Source organism: Oncorhynchus mykiss, chromosome 2 (genome assembly GCF_013265735.2).
Source record: "Oncorhynchus mykiss isolate Arlee chromosome 2, USDA_OmykA_1.1, whole genome shotgun sequence".
Taxonomy (NCBI): Eukaryota; Metazoa; Chordata; class Actinopteri; order Salmoniformes; family Salmonidae; genus Oncorhynchus; species Oncorhynchus mykiss.
The window spans coordinates 56,419,166-56,435,068 of NC_048566.1; the positions used below are offsets into that span (position 1 = coordinate 56,419,166).

General features: G+C 43.1%; 1 long non-coding RNA gene across 3 annotated transcripts in view; it reads right to left on the reverse strand.

Moving 5' to 3' along the window:
• The window catches only part of LOC110492101, a 31,106-nt gene extending 16,033 nt beyond the window's left edge, over positions 1-15,073 (reverse strand). Inside the window, exons 1-4 of one of the 3 annotated variants that reach the window (XR_002468951.2) lie at positions 14,781-15,073; positions 13,166-13,240; positions 11,035-11,052; positions 2,538-2,713 (exon numbers count right to left, since the gene is read on the reverse strand). This is a non-coding gene — a long non-coding RNA (uncharacterized LOC110492101). Of the gene's footprint in view, positions 1-2,537; positions 2,714-7,979; positions 8,141-11,034; positions 11,053-11,301; positions 11,508-13,165; positions 13,241-14,780 lie in introns of those variants that run through there. The other 2 variants (XR_002468953.2, XR_002468952.2) reach the window with 2 other exon arrangements.
• Positions 15,074-15,903: the final 830 nt, after the last annotated feature.

Here is a 15,903-nt window from a genome sequence, read left to right on the forward strand (position 1 = left end):
GCCCACAGCACAGAGGCTGTGTAGTCCTTTGTGTATTAAAACCCAGCTACAGTGTGTGTGTGTGTGTGTGTGTGTGTGTGTGTGTGTGTGTGAGTGAGTGAGTGAGTGAGTGAGTGAGTGAGTGAGTGAGTGAGTGAGTGAGTGAGTGAGTGCGCACCTACATGTACGTATGCATACCTTATGTTCATGTGAGCAGAACACGTTTCCCCTAAAAATAAACAAAGACATTTGGAATGAGGGAAAAAGAAGAAGAAGAAGCTTTGTAATGATACGAGTCACGACAGAACTGAGTGATGACGTTCTTCCATTCAAGAGGAGAGGTCCCCATTCTTATCTCTGTTTAGATGGCTAGACAGTCGCCTCACCCCTTTTGGCTAACAAATCAGGCATCTGGAGGACAAAAACAGGTATTTCTAGATGTTGTGACCTATACGGTTGTATTGAACATAGAAAGAGGTCCTTTATGTCCTAGATGGAAAATGCAACACTATATCAAATGACTGATTCATTCAAGAGTATTTTTAGCAATTGGTTTTGTTACAAGTTCTGGTCTATTGTAGTTTAGGCTAAAACAAAATGGAGGCATCATTTTTGTGAGTGGAAGTTTTTGATTGTGTGCTCATTTCATTTTTTTATTTTTGCATTTGATAGGCCCTATTCATCTCTCTTGCACAATGAACACACTGAATCAGTGAGAAAGGTTGAACGTTCTAAATATCCTTGAATGGTTTGTGCTTTTCGTAATAACAGGAAGCTCAAGAAGGCATTGCTCAACCTGACTGTTTCCTAAACCCATACATACTGCTTCCTAACGTCACATATCTCTCACAGAGACAATAGGAAAATGCATCCTGAATAACAAATACTGTACTAGTCATACAAATCTCACTATTAACCGGTATATTTTGAGGGACACACCTTGATAAGCCCAGCCCAGAGGTTTTACCACAAACTCACAGTCTTTGAGACCTAAACCTTAGTAGTCATAAATGAACAAACCCAGTGGGCATAATTTGACACATGACGTCTTGATAACGTTGTTTTCTTGTCGTAAACTGAAGACAAACAGGTCTCTGTTACAAACAGGTAAAGACTTTTCATGACAAAATCAAGGCTTCATGGGAAAGACTTCATATGTTGGTTGATATCTAGTCAAAAGGCGTATTTTTCTGGTTGCTAAAAATACACTTACAAAATGATTTTACAACCAGCATAGAATCTGACCGTAAAAGACGTCATAGCAACAGTTTTGCTTTCTGGGAAACATCTGGAGACAAGTGTTCAAAATGAAGCGAATTCCCCAAAGAAGTCTGAACATTGAAGAGTTCTGCTTGTCACGCTCTGAACAAAGACAGGAGTTGCATGGACACCATTTTGCACACCTTTACACGTAACTACATGTGCACTGTATTTGGTGAACTACACTGTATTCTACTGAATTTAGTCCTCCATGCAGGTCAATAAGTCTGACTCTAGAAGTGCTTGATTGACCAACATTTTGATCAGATTTCAAACTGGATTTATGATCATAACCAGTTATCAAATTGTGTATCCCAAATGGTGCACAATTCCCCATAGAGCCCTATGGGCCCTGGTCAAAAAGTAATAGGGAATATGGTGGTATTTGGGAGGCAAACCCACAACTATTATTTTGGCGCAACTGTTGCTCCACTATAGACTTGCTATTCCTTAACAAAGCCCACAGCTCCACCTCTCCTCTCCTTCGCGTTATCTCTGGGTTCAGACATCCTACACTGCTAATGGCATGGTGCAAGCCGTCAGAGAAACGCACTTAAAAAACATTGCAAAGCAAACTCTTCAGAAATACAGTTTTCATACATGTCAATCAAGTGTGTAGGTCCAAGATATCATTTCGAGACTGACGTTTCCCCTCGGTGAAGATCTAGGAAATGCACGACTGACCCAAGACCAGTGTCTAGGAGCAACTTCACCCTGCACCTCTCATGCATCCCCTCATTGGCCCTCCTTCTCATGACTCAATACATGTCCTTCTTATTTTCAGTGATATTCACTAACTGAATAAACATGTAATGCAATTGGCCCATAAACGTTGTGTGGTAGACAGAGAGATATATAGAATATATGTTTTGTTTTGTTTCCATGATGTAGAACACAGTGCTAACACACATTACCCACCAAAACACTATTATATATTTTTTTAAGTAGGGTCAGACAGGCCTATATGGGAACTATAAATAGGCCTACACATGCCTACAGACCAGTAAAATGAGGCATATATTGCCTACCCCTCACACATGCAATGGAATAGGTCAAACCTCGACAAATACAAGTGTCTTTGTTGCATTGACGTCTGTTAAATCTATAAAGTATGTTTCTCACAAAGGACTGCAATGATTGGCCATCTTGATGCCAAATTAATGGGCGGTCAACTTCTGCTCACGTGCGCAGCGGTGAAAATGCCCGACCAAAAAAAAATGCAATTTCAAAGGGAAGTGATTTTTGTTTGACGTCATCTTTCCAGTTGCCTCTGTTAACACTCTCGGGTTAACAATTACCTTGCGCTGAACACGAGAGAGGAAGGACCAAGAGGTGGTGATTTTAGTGGTCCACGGGTGATAGGCCGGCTCCCTTTCTCAATGGAGATGATGAAATCCCAATCGAGTTGACGTTTCTGGCCAGGATGTCACATGGCGCTCGAGCCCTTCACGGTCGTGCCTACTTCTTCCCTCACCTGCAGAAAACAAAAAGACAGAGGTATCATTATGTCTGTAAGATTGATAGAGCATTGCCATTAAAAGTGTACTACATAATTGGGTGGAAGAGGGGCGTCCCGTGCGCACAAATACAGAGTCTTCGAAAAGATGTGGAGCGGGAATGAAGGCCCTACGTCACCGACGCCCACTGAAACATCCTCAAATCGCACTAATTCAAATGACTGACTCGAAAGGTTTTAAAACATGTAAACGTAGCCTTGTCGTTTGCCCACATCTAGTTCGAATCTCTTCCGAGACACCTTTTAACAATTGTTAGAGAATAAAAGTATGCATAGTTAGGCATAGGCTTTGTCCATCCATACTGCACCACGCAACAACAAAACAACTACAAAACAAGACATCTATATTTGGGCATTGGCATTTATTGCATGCAGTTGTACAAATACAAAAACAAGCAATAGGTGGCTTTACTTATCGGAAATGCACCCATACAATACCATGCAAAACAGTGGTTTTGTCTCCACTGTCAAGTTTTAACCATTGTATGCTGCTTTCTACTATAGGCCTATGACTACTTGTTACTCTTTAGTCACGGGGTGTTGAGGGTTTTTACAGCATTAGTGAATTGTCAGCTGTCTCCTCAACCTGAGTGCCAAAAGGTGACATGAACCTTAATTGATGATGATTATTTAGAGACTTGACTAACTTGAGCTGCAGAGTGACCGAGTGTGACGCCACTGAAATCGGGCTGAAGGCCCGTGACGCTGTCCGTGGTGCTGAAATATTGAAGGGACGCAAGACCGTGGTCAGATTGGTGAAAATATGACGCTGTCCATGGTCCTGAAGTGGAGTGCACTGTGCTAACATCGCAGCGAAATGGCACTGTCCATGGTGCTTAAAAATTACGCGGGTGTAAAGGTTACGCAAGTTGGGACTCCCCTACACGAAACAATTCTGCTGTCTTTATCATTATTTTGAGTTAAAACAACCTTTGACCTCCAGAGATAATCACAGGGTGGAAATCCCACATCTTATATATTGGAATGTTACACTCTAAGCTTCAGCTGAGTTTGTATGCATGTCGCTATAGGTCAGAGATGCTTGTCAATTGATAAAGCCAAGGAGATATGTCATTCACCTCGAGAGGAGAAGTAGACCGCAATGACTTCTGTAGCCTAAGCGAACTGCACGCACTGTTTTTACCACAGTCACTTTACATTCGTGTATGTGACAATAAAACACACACACATACATATATTTATATTTTCTTTCCTGGCAAAATCACTGATACGTTATATTTCTATGGGCAGCCTATAACAGGGCCCTCATCGTGGTTTTAATCGTTTGTTTTTATTTGATTATCGATTTTTCTCACTTTGAATAGCAACTATGTCCACGTGACCAACATTTACGCCAGCGGTCACCGTAAGTGAGCAGTTATGCCCAGGATTGCAATGCTATAGCAAACACCTGACTGTAGGGATTAGTAGCCAAATTTATTTAATTAAAGAAGCAAATACTATTCCCACATTCATGTAAATGCCCCTGAAACGGTTGCACTGATGCTAATGGCCGGGTATATCCTAAACTCAGGGACATTATACAGTAGTCTCCGTAATTATTGGGACAGTGAAGCATTTTTCTTATTTTGTCTCTATACTCCAAAAGTTTGTATTTGAAATCAAACAGTGCAGACTGTCAGCTTTAATTTGAAGGTATTTTAGGTTCGAAATTATAGTACTTTTTTTCATAGCCCCCCATTATAGGGCACCAAAAGTATTAGGACAAATTCACTTATATGTGTATTAAGGTAGTCAAACGTTTAGTATTTGGTCCCTTATTCCTAGCACGTAATGATTACACCAAGCTTGTGACTCTACACACTTGTTGAATGCATTTGCTGTTTGTTTTGGTGGTGTTTCAGATTATGTTGTGCCCAATAGAAATGAATGGTAAATAATGTATTGTGTCATTTTGCAGTCACTTTTATTCATTCGGGACTATCAGTAATCATAGTAGCATCATAGTGTTTACAAACATATTCCATTCTTATTTGTAATAAAAATGAATGCAAAATGTCACAATACATTATTTACCATTCATTTCTATTGGGCACAACATAATCTGAAACGCCAAAAAAACTGCAAATGCATCCAACAAATTGGTAGAGTGACAGCTTGATGTAATCATTGCGTCCTAGGAATATTGGACCAAATACGAAACTTTTGAATTATTTAATACACATGTAGGCCTAAGTGAATTTGTCCAAATACTTTTGGTCCCCTAAAATGGGGGGACTATGCACAAAAAGTGCTGTAATTTCTAAACGGTTCACCCTTTATGGATAGAAATTCCCTCAAATCATAGCTGATACTTCATCCTTATAGTCATTGTACCACTTCAAATAAAGAGTGCTAGAGTTCATAGCCAGAAGAATACAAAATGCTTCACTGTCCCACTGTTCACTGACTGTAGTATAGGGCAACATCGTATCATTAAGCTACCGGTATAGCTATGCTTTTTAACTTTGCTTTTAGGGTGTAAATCTAATTGTGTCATCACTGCACTATTTTATTCTATCGAACTGGACAAGGAGTCAAACACTGGGAGTTCTGTTTTCATGGTTTTGCTTACAAGCGTGATGGACACGAACGACACTCCATGCTTTTGGAAACAAACTCGAGGAATAGGTCGGAGTTCGTCAACTGATCAGATGAGTGTTCCCAATCAACTTTTTTCTCTCTCTTACGTGGGCCAAATATAGAAGGACGTGCTCTATGCTTTAAGTTTGATGAAAGGGGTAATGGTGGGCGATGCTCGAGGGTGAATAGGCTATATCATGACATTAAGGGGAAAAAGGTGTGCGTGTGTGCGCGTGAGAGAGAGAGAAAGAGAAAGGAAGAGCGATAAAGAGAAAGGAAGAAAGAGAAAGAGACAGCAGGCTGAATAAAGCATTTCAGTCTCTCTGCTTGTCTTAGAGAACGGCCGCACACACAGCACGGCTCGTTCTCTCTCTCACACATTCACACGCTCTCGCTGCATGGTCATGTCTCACCTATTCAAGTGTGTGTGTGCATGTTCAATTCCCGCCACACTTAACTATTTGGAGATTGGAACATTTAAATAAATGTTGTATTTCCCAAGTGCACGCAGGGCAGAGAGGTCCAAGTTCCCACACCCCTCCTCCTCATTCTCCCCTTCCATCCTCCCACCGTCTCTGAATGGAATCACTCTGTTTCCCCACGTGCAACTTGTTCATTCCGAGGGTGTCCCTTTGTTTAGACTTATTCTGCGTCTCAAATGATATCCTATTACCTATATAATGCAATAATAGTACACTATATAGGGAATAGGGTACCATTTGGGTCCCAGATTTATTCATCAGCAGGGCGTTCTGTGTAATGCTGAGGGGACTATGCACCGATCTTGTGGATTTGGGGGGTGGGTTGCTATATGGACTGATTGGTATCACATTACTCCAAGTTGAGTCCAAAACAATTTCGGAAACTCTGGAGCTGAGAAATCTTTTAAGTATCCCCGGGGGTGGGAGACATACCAAAGTTTAGAAATGGGACCTAAGCCTAACGATACAAACACATACAAAATAAATTACAATTAGCACTTAACAATTATATCAATACTAAAATCTGAATAAAAATAAGTATGAAAATAGTATGAATAATAATTGTAGTAAAATTATCATGTGAAAAGGCAAGAGGAAAAATATTTTTTTTTTTAATCCACGAAGCGTGCTTGCAAGACGTCTTGCGATGTGACTCGACGAATGCGCCCTCCGCAAATGCTTTTTGGGGTAAGGGCTTCCCAGCTTGTTAGTTATGTACAGCAAGCCCAGACCGCAAAAAGATTCGCGAAGGACTGATCGGCTTCTGCCTCTACGTCCTGTCGAGAGTCCATGAGGTTTAAGAAAGTGACATCAAGAAAGACCGCTTCCATCGCCAATCCCGGATTGGGTCCATTCAGCCATCGGCAACCCGAGGCAATTGTGTGTCTCCAACTCAATCACACACTGCGAGGCGAGAAATAGGGTTTCCAAGCGAAGCTACATACGAATGCCAACGCTACTGCTTTCTACCGCTGTCCATGGTCCTAAATCGCATTGCTTCCCTGTAGTTGAATTTCTCCCCGACCTCCCCTCGAAATTCTTCCTACTCCCTCTCACTCCCTCTCTTTCAAATATAATTTGGTCTAAATGCACACATGTTTAAGATAGTGTGGTCATTTAGGCTCCGAGCATCGGAAAGCAGTACTGTTTTAGTTGTTATTATGGTTCTATAGATATGTATACATATATACAAAAAACACATATTCCCCTCGTTCATGAAGTCTCCTGGAGAACTAGCTCGCTCTAACCGCTCGAACCGTCTGGGTAAGGCGGGAGCAAGCAGTAATCTGCTAGCAATAAATATAGAGCAGCGAGGGACCTTATTGGAGCAAACGAAAACTCGTCATCGACCAATCCGTGTCTTGCTCATATAGGGGCCCCCCTTTTTTAAAAAAAAAAAAGGGAAACCAAATTGTGTTCTAGCTGGCAAAAGTGACTTGATAAATGCGAGCGAATAGGGTTATGTGCACAGAACATTTGGGTGGATTTATTATATCGATTGATTGATTCTCGAGTTGTGCATTTATTGCAGCTTGGCTACGGCTATGCATGTGGGAGATACACGTATCGGATCACAATGAATTCTATTGAGATTCAAATGACGAAAGAATAAACGACAACAGGTTCGCTGGTTAAATCCTTACTGCATTACAACCCGTCATGTTAATACAATTGTATATAGGCTGGACATTAACCATTTTGAAACGCTAATATAAATACGGCCCCCTGAACGCATGTAAACCAATCGTGGGAAAGCGCGGTGCCTCGTCCACGCGATAACAACAACACGACAAGCATCTGAAGCGATTCTATTGCATGACCAGCGAGAGTTCACTGGAGGATACCACCAATAGTGACGACACGGGGGGTCTCGGAACACACTTGTTGTCAAAGTGCCACGTGTCAAAGATTCCGAATTTACAGCGCAATATATTGCAATAAATGCAATGCAGAACGACAATTAAAAGGCACCTACACAGTAGCATTAGCAGGAGTCGGAACAAAACACTAGAGTGATAGTGATAACAAGTCAATGACAACAATAGTCACCCAGCCCAATGATCAAACTCTGCACACACCAACAGTTAAACAACCTTTAATAAACTTCATTAATTAAGATGAATCGGGGAAAAGCTACAGAATAGTAGAAGTCTACTTACCCTTGAGGTTATTTAGTCAGTGTTTTTAGACCCCATCATTGTTTTGGAGAGAGAAATACCACAGGAGGCCCGGTATACCTACTCCCCCCTTGGAACTGGACAAGTTACTGTACCGAGTAGGAGGTCGGGTTCACGAGCTATATCTGGATCCTCCCACCTCAAAATGTGTATCGTTTTTATCCCAAACCAACCCCACCCCCCTCCTCCTCTTTCCCCCCTTCTCCTTCCACCCCCACTATCCTTGTAACTCTTCTCCTGCATTCAAGTTGGTGCCAGGATCAGTAAAGCAAGGTAAAGGAACGAAGTAGTATTCAGGGGGACAGCAATGCAAATGTATTTAAAAAAAAAAAAACGTTTCCCAATCCCCATTTGTCGCCCTGTTGTGGATTTTTATTGGGTGGTCTTTTCGTTTGCGACCGTCTCTACAGTCAGTCACGAACCCCCCCCCCCCCCCCCCCCCCCCCCCCCCCCCCCCCCCCCCATACACACACACCCCTCCCCTCCTTCAGTCTGCACTGCACTGCACAGTGACTGCCTCTCCTGACGCAGCCAACGCGCGCATTACTCACTTTAGCAGTCACGACTCAAGAATCCGTGTTGTTTCCACTGAAATTACACGGCCCCGGCATTTAATTATTGAAGGAAGGGGATCTGGCCCTATCTGGTGCTTCGTTTGGCAAAAGGAAGGCTAAAAAGCGGAGTTTTTTTTTAAAGGTGGAGGTAATATAGCAGGTGAATGGTTCCACAGTCTATCACAACACGAGCCAGCCATTGAAGATTTATTTTTCATGACAACGTGGATGTCGTGTACTGCAACACTTCTCCCGCGGCGAAAAGAACGCTATATATAGACTTGTGGACAAAAGTCGTGCGAGGACTGTAGCTATGAGTGAGTGAGCATGATTATTGTGTGGCGTGAACGAAACTGCAGGCAGATACGAGCGTTGTTTGAATTCAATTCGACATTTTGACATGCGAGTCGTCGCTTACTTTATTTTATACATTATCACTAAGTTGGCTCTGATTGCCTCGACATCCCACTTGGGCAAAAACTGTTTGAATCAACGTTGTTTCCATGTCATTTCAACACAGACAATCTATGTGATGACGTTTAATTAACGTGGAAAAGTAATTGGATTTTCAATAAATCGTCAATGTAAGGGCATTTCGTATTTTTTTCACCCAACTTCTAACCTAAATCCAATGTCATGATGAAATTGTTTGTTGATTTGACGTTGAATTCACGTTAGTTGACAACTCAACCAAATGTAAATCAAAACTAGACGTTGAACTGGTGTCTGTGCTCAGACGGATGACACTGTTGTAATTGGATCGGTGATTCCTGGCCCATTTGGCAGCCCAATATCTTGTTGTGGAACCATCAATATAGACCCCCCCACCCCCCACCCCACCACACACACACACAATGACAGTCCATGACAGTCTGACCAGGTGAATCCAGGTGAAAGCTGTGATCCCTTATTGATGTCACTTGTTAAATCCACTTCAATCAGTGTAGATGAAGGGGAGGAGACAGGTTAAAGAATGATTATTAAGCGTTGAGACAACTGAGACATGGATTGTGTATATGTGTGCCATTCAAAAGGTGAATGGGCAAGACAAAATATTTAAGTGCCTTTGAACAACGTATAGTAGTAGTAGTTTTTGCCCAAGTGGGAAGTAGGTACCAGGCGCACTGATTTGAGTGCGTCAAGAATTGCAACGCTGCTGGGTTTTTCACGCTGAACAGTTTCCCATGTGTATCAAGAATGGTCAACCACCCAAAGGACATCCAGCCAACTTGACACAACTGTGGGGAAAATTGTAGTCAACATGGGCCTGTGGAACGCTTTCGAAACCTTGTAGAGTTTAGGATGTTCTGAGGTCAAAAGGGAGTGCCACTCAATATTAGGAAGGTGTTCCTAATGTTTTGTACACGTAGAGAATAGCGCTGCCTCCCATCTCTTCCCAACGAGGTTGTACTTGTCATGAAGTCATCCATATCCGATTCAAAAGCAGCATAGCCGAAAAGCAGCAATGAAACGCGTATTGGCCAGCAGTAGTTAGTTAAGCCATATGAAAACTTTCACATTGCTTTATGCAAAGGAACAAAATGACTGGGGATGCTGCAGATTATGGTTTTATATTGAAATAAATACAATCGATCATAGCATACGGTATAGCCAAATACACTGACGATAGAAATGGATGACGTGGGCAGAAGGGTAATCCAAGTCTATCTGCCTATAGCCTCCCTGTCTGTGCCTGTACATCATCTGGTAAAACTGTTCAAACGACGCAGGCGGGAAATCGGTAGTTTCCCTGAAGTAAAGGATTCAGCCTCCGATAACGCTCCGTGAAAGAGCAAACGTTTTCAGGCTATCATTCATTGAAATTACATTGTTTTTTTTGTCATATTCAGTTCTCTCTCTAAACGCGCTTGCCTATGGTTTGGTGAATCACGGAACGCTCCCCAGTGCCATTCGATGTATTTTCAGCACCATTACTGTTGGACAGCTACCGGGTTTCCCCCAAGTACATGCAACGTTTCGGGATACTGCTGCTCCCCCTTTCCTAGGTGCTCGTTTTCTTCCTCTTCAACCCCCCTCCCCTCCTCCTTCTCCATTCCTGTCTTTATGCCTCCTCTTTTTTTAATACAAAAAATAAGGACAAATTAGTGCCCATTTAGCGCTCATTAGAGAAGGGTTTTCCCTTGCAAGCATATGGTTTTTGCGGGAGGAATGAGATGTGAAAAGAGACTCAACAGCGCCAACAAACAAAGGAGTTTTCACTTATTTACCATTGCGGCGATTCCCTTTCTTTAGAGAAAGGTGCATGGTTTAATTTGAATGTTGTCAAAAAAATTACAAAAACATGCCGATGCATCCAAGTCAAGACCAGGAATGATGGCATTTTTATGTTACTGCACTGTGAGCTAAATGTGATGGGAAGCACGACAAGACACGACAGCAGACACGCACCGGAACATGCAAAAATGACACACAGAGAAACTACATTGAATTAAAAAACATTGCACGTGCAAAGTATCACTTACCGTAGCAGGGACCACTTGCTGAAACGAGGGAAATAAAAATCAAATGCATTTAGAATTCATACATGAACATGTTTTACAGAAACAGAGGCAAATAAAATTGGATATGACCAAATATTCAGTCCATGGTTAATATAGCCTAAATCATGGCACGTCCAAGTTTTCAGGGTCGCCTTCCTTTTTATACAAGTGATACCCTCCGTCTATTTCTGGCGCACGATCAAACCCTGCTGCTATTTTTAGGTGGCAGTAAGGGGGAAAAACACTCACAAAGGCATCGCTCAGGGACGTTACGTGTAGTGCATGTAATGTACATTATTTTGCCTCTCCAACTCTGCACAAGAGCCCCCTCCCCGTATCTCAAAGCACAGTACTTTACTCCACTAATATCCCTCTCACTCTTTCTTTTCATATATTATTATTATCGATATTTGACTGCGCCGTGCTCTCGCTCAGCTCTTCGAAGCCTTCTCGCTCGTGTGTATCCATGCAACTTTCGCTGAACAATTCACTACGCAGCTGTTGGTTGGTTTGCAATTCACAAAATAGCCTACATACGAAATGGAATAGGTACCTTCACATAATAGGGATAACCCCACGTTATCCCAGTGGTTTTTGCTTAAAAAAAACAACAACGAATAATTAAAAGCTTGCTGACCAGAGAGAATAAAAGCCGTATTTTTTTTTGTGAGGGGCTGCGTCAGTTACTAGGCATTGACGTCACGTTTAGATTCTCCCCACTTTACAGATATGGCCTACAGCGCCTGATTAAAGACGCTGCTTTTGGTTTGGAGAATAAAATGGTAGGGGAAACAGCCTATGCGTCTCATATAGCTCCTTAGTATGAATGAACAATTCTGGAATCTCCTTCTCTCAATCTCCCCCTCCACTGTTTATCATGCGCTTTTCTCGTCTACTGGATTGGTATGAACTGTAGTCTTGAGGCTTGGTTCCCATCCGTGTATTTTCTAGGCAAACATTCTAGTCGAGCTAGTGAGAATAACAATGCGATCTCTACGTGAACTGGCTCCTCTGTTCGCCGCTGCCCGTACCCACGCGCCAGACTCGCTCACCCACTGCATCGTTAGCGCAAGCACAAGCACACCAATACGACGGATACAACCTATACACACACCCTAGACATAAATAGTCACTCTCGCTCTAAATAGTCTCTCTCGTATCCTTACACCCCCCCCCCCCCCACCACCTCTCTCTACAATCTACATCCCCTATAATTCCTTCCCTTACTCTCCTCTCCCAGGTTCATCCTGACGTCCTGCCAGCATCCCGCGTGGAAAGTCACGAGACCAGTGTGTGTGTGTGTCTGCCCAGAGATTGGCGGTTATCATCGAAAAATCATCTCAGATTAAAAAAAGGGTTGCCCCTGTCTGTCTCAGCGGTAGATGCTATTTATATCGCGTATTGGCTTGAATTACTATAATACAAGCCAATACTGTATGTCCACTTGATGCTGCAGGTTTTACCCCGCTGTGGAGTGCAAGTTAGGGCAGCCCCTGACACTAAGGGCGAGGGGTGAGGTGAGATGGGGCTTTTGGATAGCTATAGAAATGCAATTCCTAATTAGAAACCTTATGATCATAAACGACTCTTACAGTTATCCTTTGTTCTCTAAACTGTTGAACAGTACTCTATGTCATCTGTAATGTTGTTTGAAGTTCCCCCCTTCCCTCATCTCTTCCATCCCTCCATCTCTCTGTCTTTCAGCCGTCTTTGCTGCAGCTGCAATCTTTCAATCAGTGAACCAGCAACAAATATCAATGAGCGGGTCTATCAGTGAAGCGCACTGAGTTCGCCGCACGATGTCGCCACACTCAGCCCGAGACCTCTCCTTCCAATCCCCCCTCTGGAGAATGGACTTCTGCTAGTTGCAATGGACCTTTCTCTCCGTTTAATGAAAATGTCAGCTGGAGAATTTGTTTTTGAAGAACCAGTGATTCCCTGACTCTGAGCGCTGCCCGACCCGGCCACCCGCCAAATGCCAGACATGCCAGACGCACGGTGGGGGCGTGACGTGTCCTGCTTGTTGGTTATCCAAAGCAACCAGCTGACGACGGACCACAGCACACACACACACACACACACACACACACACACACACGGGCATTTTTCTTACCTGAGACAGCTGTAAGAATACAGTCTCCCACCCCTACTCCTCACACAATTGACACCAAAGTTATGGTACAAAGCCCTGAAGAAAGAAAACAATTTATGCAGGCTAGCTCCTCCCTTAAGGAACTGTACTCTTTGAATGATGTATACTGCATAGAAATCTATTTTTACAGGATCTTATCAATGCGCCAGCCCAGGTGTATAGTCAAACGTTTGCCTAAAATAGCTAAGCTCACATTTTTGTGTGTTGAGCTATTCTTCTTCAAATCTTGGAAACGCCCTATGTTGAAAATTGTTATCCAAGACATTTCACATGCGTTTTTTTTATCTGCCTTCTTCCTGAAGTTATCTACACTCAATGTTAATTTCAGTTGGAGCCACATGACGCCTAGTTAATAACAAGTTGTTCAACTTTTCAGTTTGTGTTCCTTTACGGGTTTTAAAAGCTATTTCAATTCACCTCCCTTAGCACGGTGTCCATGGTGCTGAAAAGGTCAAACGGCGCAAACAAAGCACTTAGTCAAAACCGATGTGAGAATGGCGGCACCGTAGCGCTGTCCGTGGTTCTGAAAAGTTAAACGGGACGCACTAACGTACTGCTCGACAGTGGTTATTAGCAACAAGGTGACGCTGATCATGGGTCTGAGAAGTTAAGCGGCGCAAAGGTTTTGCGTTGAACGGAGCTCCTGCACCATATAGTTTACTGCGTATGTCTTCTTCATTATCTCATGCGTGTCCATAAGCGAGTAGACCTATAGCCTATATTGACCAATTGCAAGTTAGTTGTTTCTTTGTCATCATAACAAGACTTATAGGTCCTTTTCATTTGCCTTTAGGACACGCATACAGTCTAGCTAAATAATTGCTCGAATACTTTTTTTTTCACACGCTACAAGGCAAAGGGGGTCAACAAAATAATCTGTGACCGATCTACGCAACTTCTAAGGTAAACTAAACGGTCAAATAACCCCGTCTATGTAATTCGGATGACTTGCATCAGCGGGATATACAACAAGTGCTCACTGACCGTATTATCAAAGTGTAGTAGCGTAGCCTACAAAAAGTGCATACCTCTTAGCTCCTGAATCAACTTTACAGCTTTGTCTATTATGCACCGTGTGTGGAGCTGCCATGGACAGCTATAGGCTATGTGCCATGCTCTCTGTTACTAGGCATCCCAGCAGAGTAGCCGGCTAAGCGGAGGAACCCCGGCACGTGAATACGCCTACGCATTAGCTCAGCCCGCACGGTCTTAGACTCACAGTGTTTATTGCGGATCTCTCCCAAAGTGCAGAACTCACAGTAACTCTGAACAACATATCCACTGTCCATATAGCCAGTGTTAGTTATCATAGCCTAAACGATAACAATAACGGTTTTGCACATGCATGTGTTCAGATGCCTCAGATATAAGGCTTTGTAGCCTAGGCTAAAACATCTGTCCATGTAGGATATCAGTGCAAAGGCTACATAAAATAGCATGCTTCAAGATTATGCTGAACTAAAGTCTCATCATAACTGCGTGTAGTGGGCTACCCTGATTGCCAGGGTTAAAAGAGACAACTTCCCGCACCTCTGGGGTAGTCACGATTCCCTCTGGTACAAAAGAAAGCGCTTACCTGTGTGAGAAGTATTGTCTGTTTGTGCTCGAGTAGTCTGCAAAAGGGCTTCGTCTGAATGAGATACTTTTTGAGACAAAGAAAGGGAAAGAGTTCTAGGTCGGAGCCCAAAGCAGGACGGCGAAAGGGGGTCAAGCCGTGCGCGTCGTTTCAGTTATCTATCTGGGGCGAACATATCTGGTGTTGTTCTTATTCAGGAACAGAGCGCGGACGGGAACACCGAGTTAAGCGCGAAAACCAACTGATGAAAGAAGCCCGCCAAAAAATGGGGTAATTTTAATCATCCTCATAGGCTATGCGATGCGCACCGCAATAAATGTGAATGACTAGGGAGCAGGGAAGTATGAATGATCCGTGCAACATGTGATATTGTGATGCAGATCGACTTATCTCCCGCTCCATTCACAGTGTTAGACGACCAGGTCCAACCAGCTCTCACAGCAATTGAGTCAAATAACGAAGTTTAGTGTGAAGGGAATGATAGCCTATCAATAGGCAATCTTTCTTATAATGGCTATACCATGGGCAACCAAACGGGTTTACCGCGGAGACTCGTTCCCGTGTATTGGGAGACAACTACATTAGTTCACACGCAGCCACACCGTAGCCTCAGCCCGCCAGTCCGCTTCGCCAGTGTGCTATTGACCTGCATTGACGTCATTGCGTCATTAGGTAGGCATATCCCTGAGAAAGAGTGACTTTCAAAAAAAGTATCGAATGAATTCAGCTGGCAAGGGGAGAGGGGCGAAATGGGTGGCAAGGGGTGAAGGGGAGAGAAATGGGGTAAATGTTGGGTGGTTTACGTTTCCATTTAACCCTTTTTAACCCTTCGTGCTGCAAGGCAACTCAGACCCAGGAGACAGGTAGGCAAGGCAGGCCTGCAGGCGGGTTTGCCAGACAAACTACAGCCTACACACAAGAACAAGTAGCCTCAAAGACTGACGTACTACAGGTTGCTGCTGCCTTTATGAGAGCTGAGCTGGGCGTCACATCTGTATATAAAGTAGGGGAGCCTTTGTTGATGGGATGTATAATCTAAAAGAAAACTACAAAATCCATTCGCATATAGCTTTTCGTTGAGATTATATACCATAGATATACATTATAGATATTACTTAGCTGC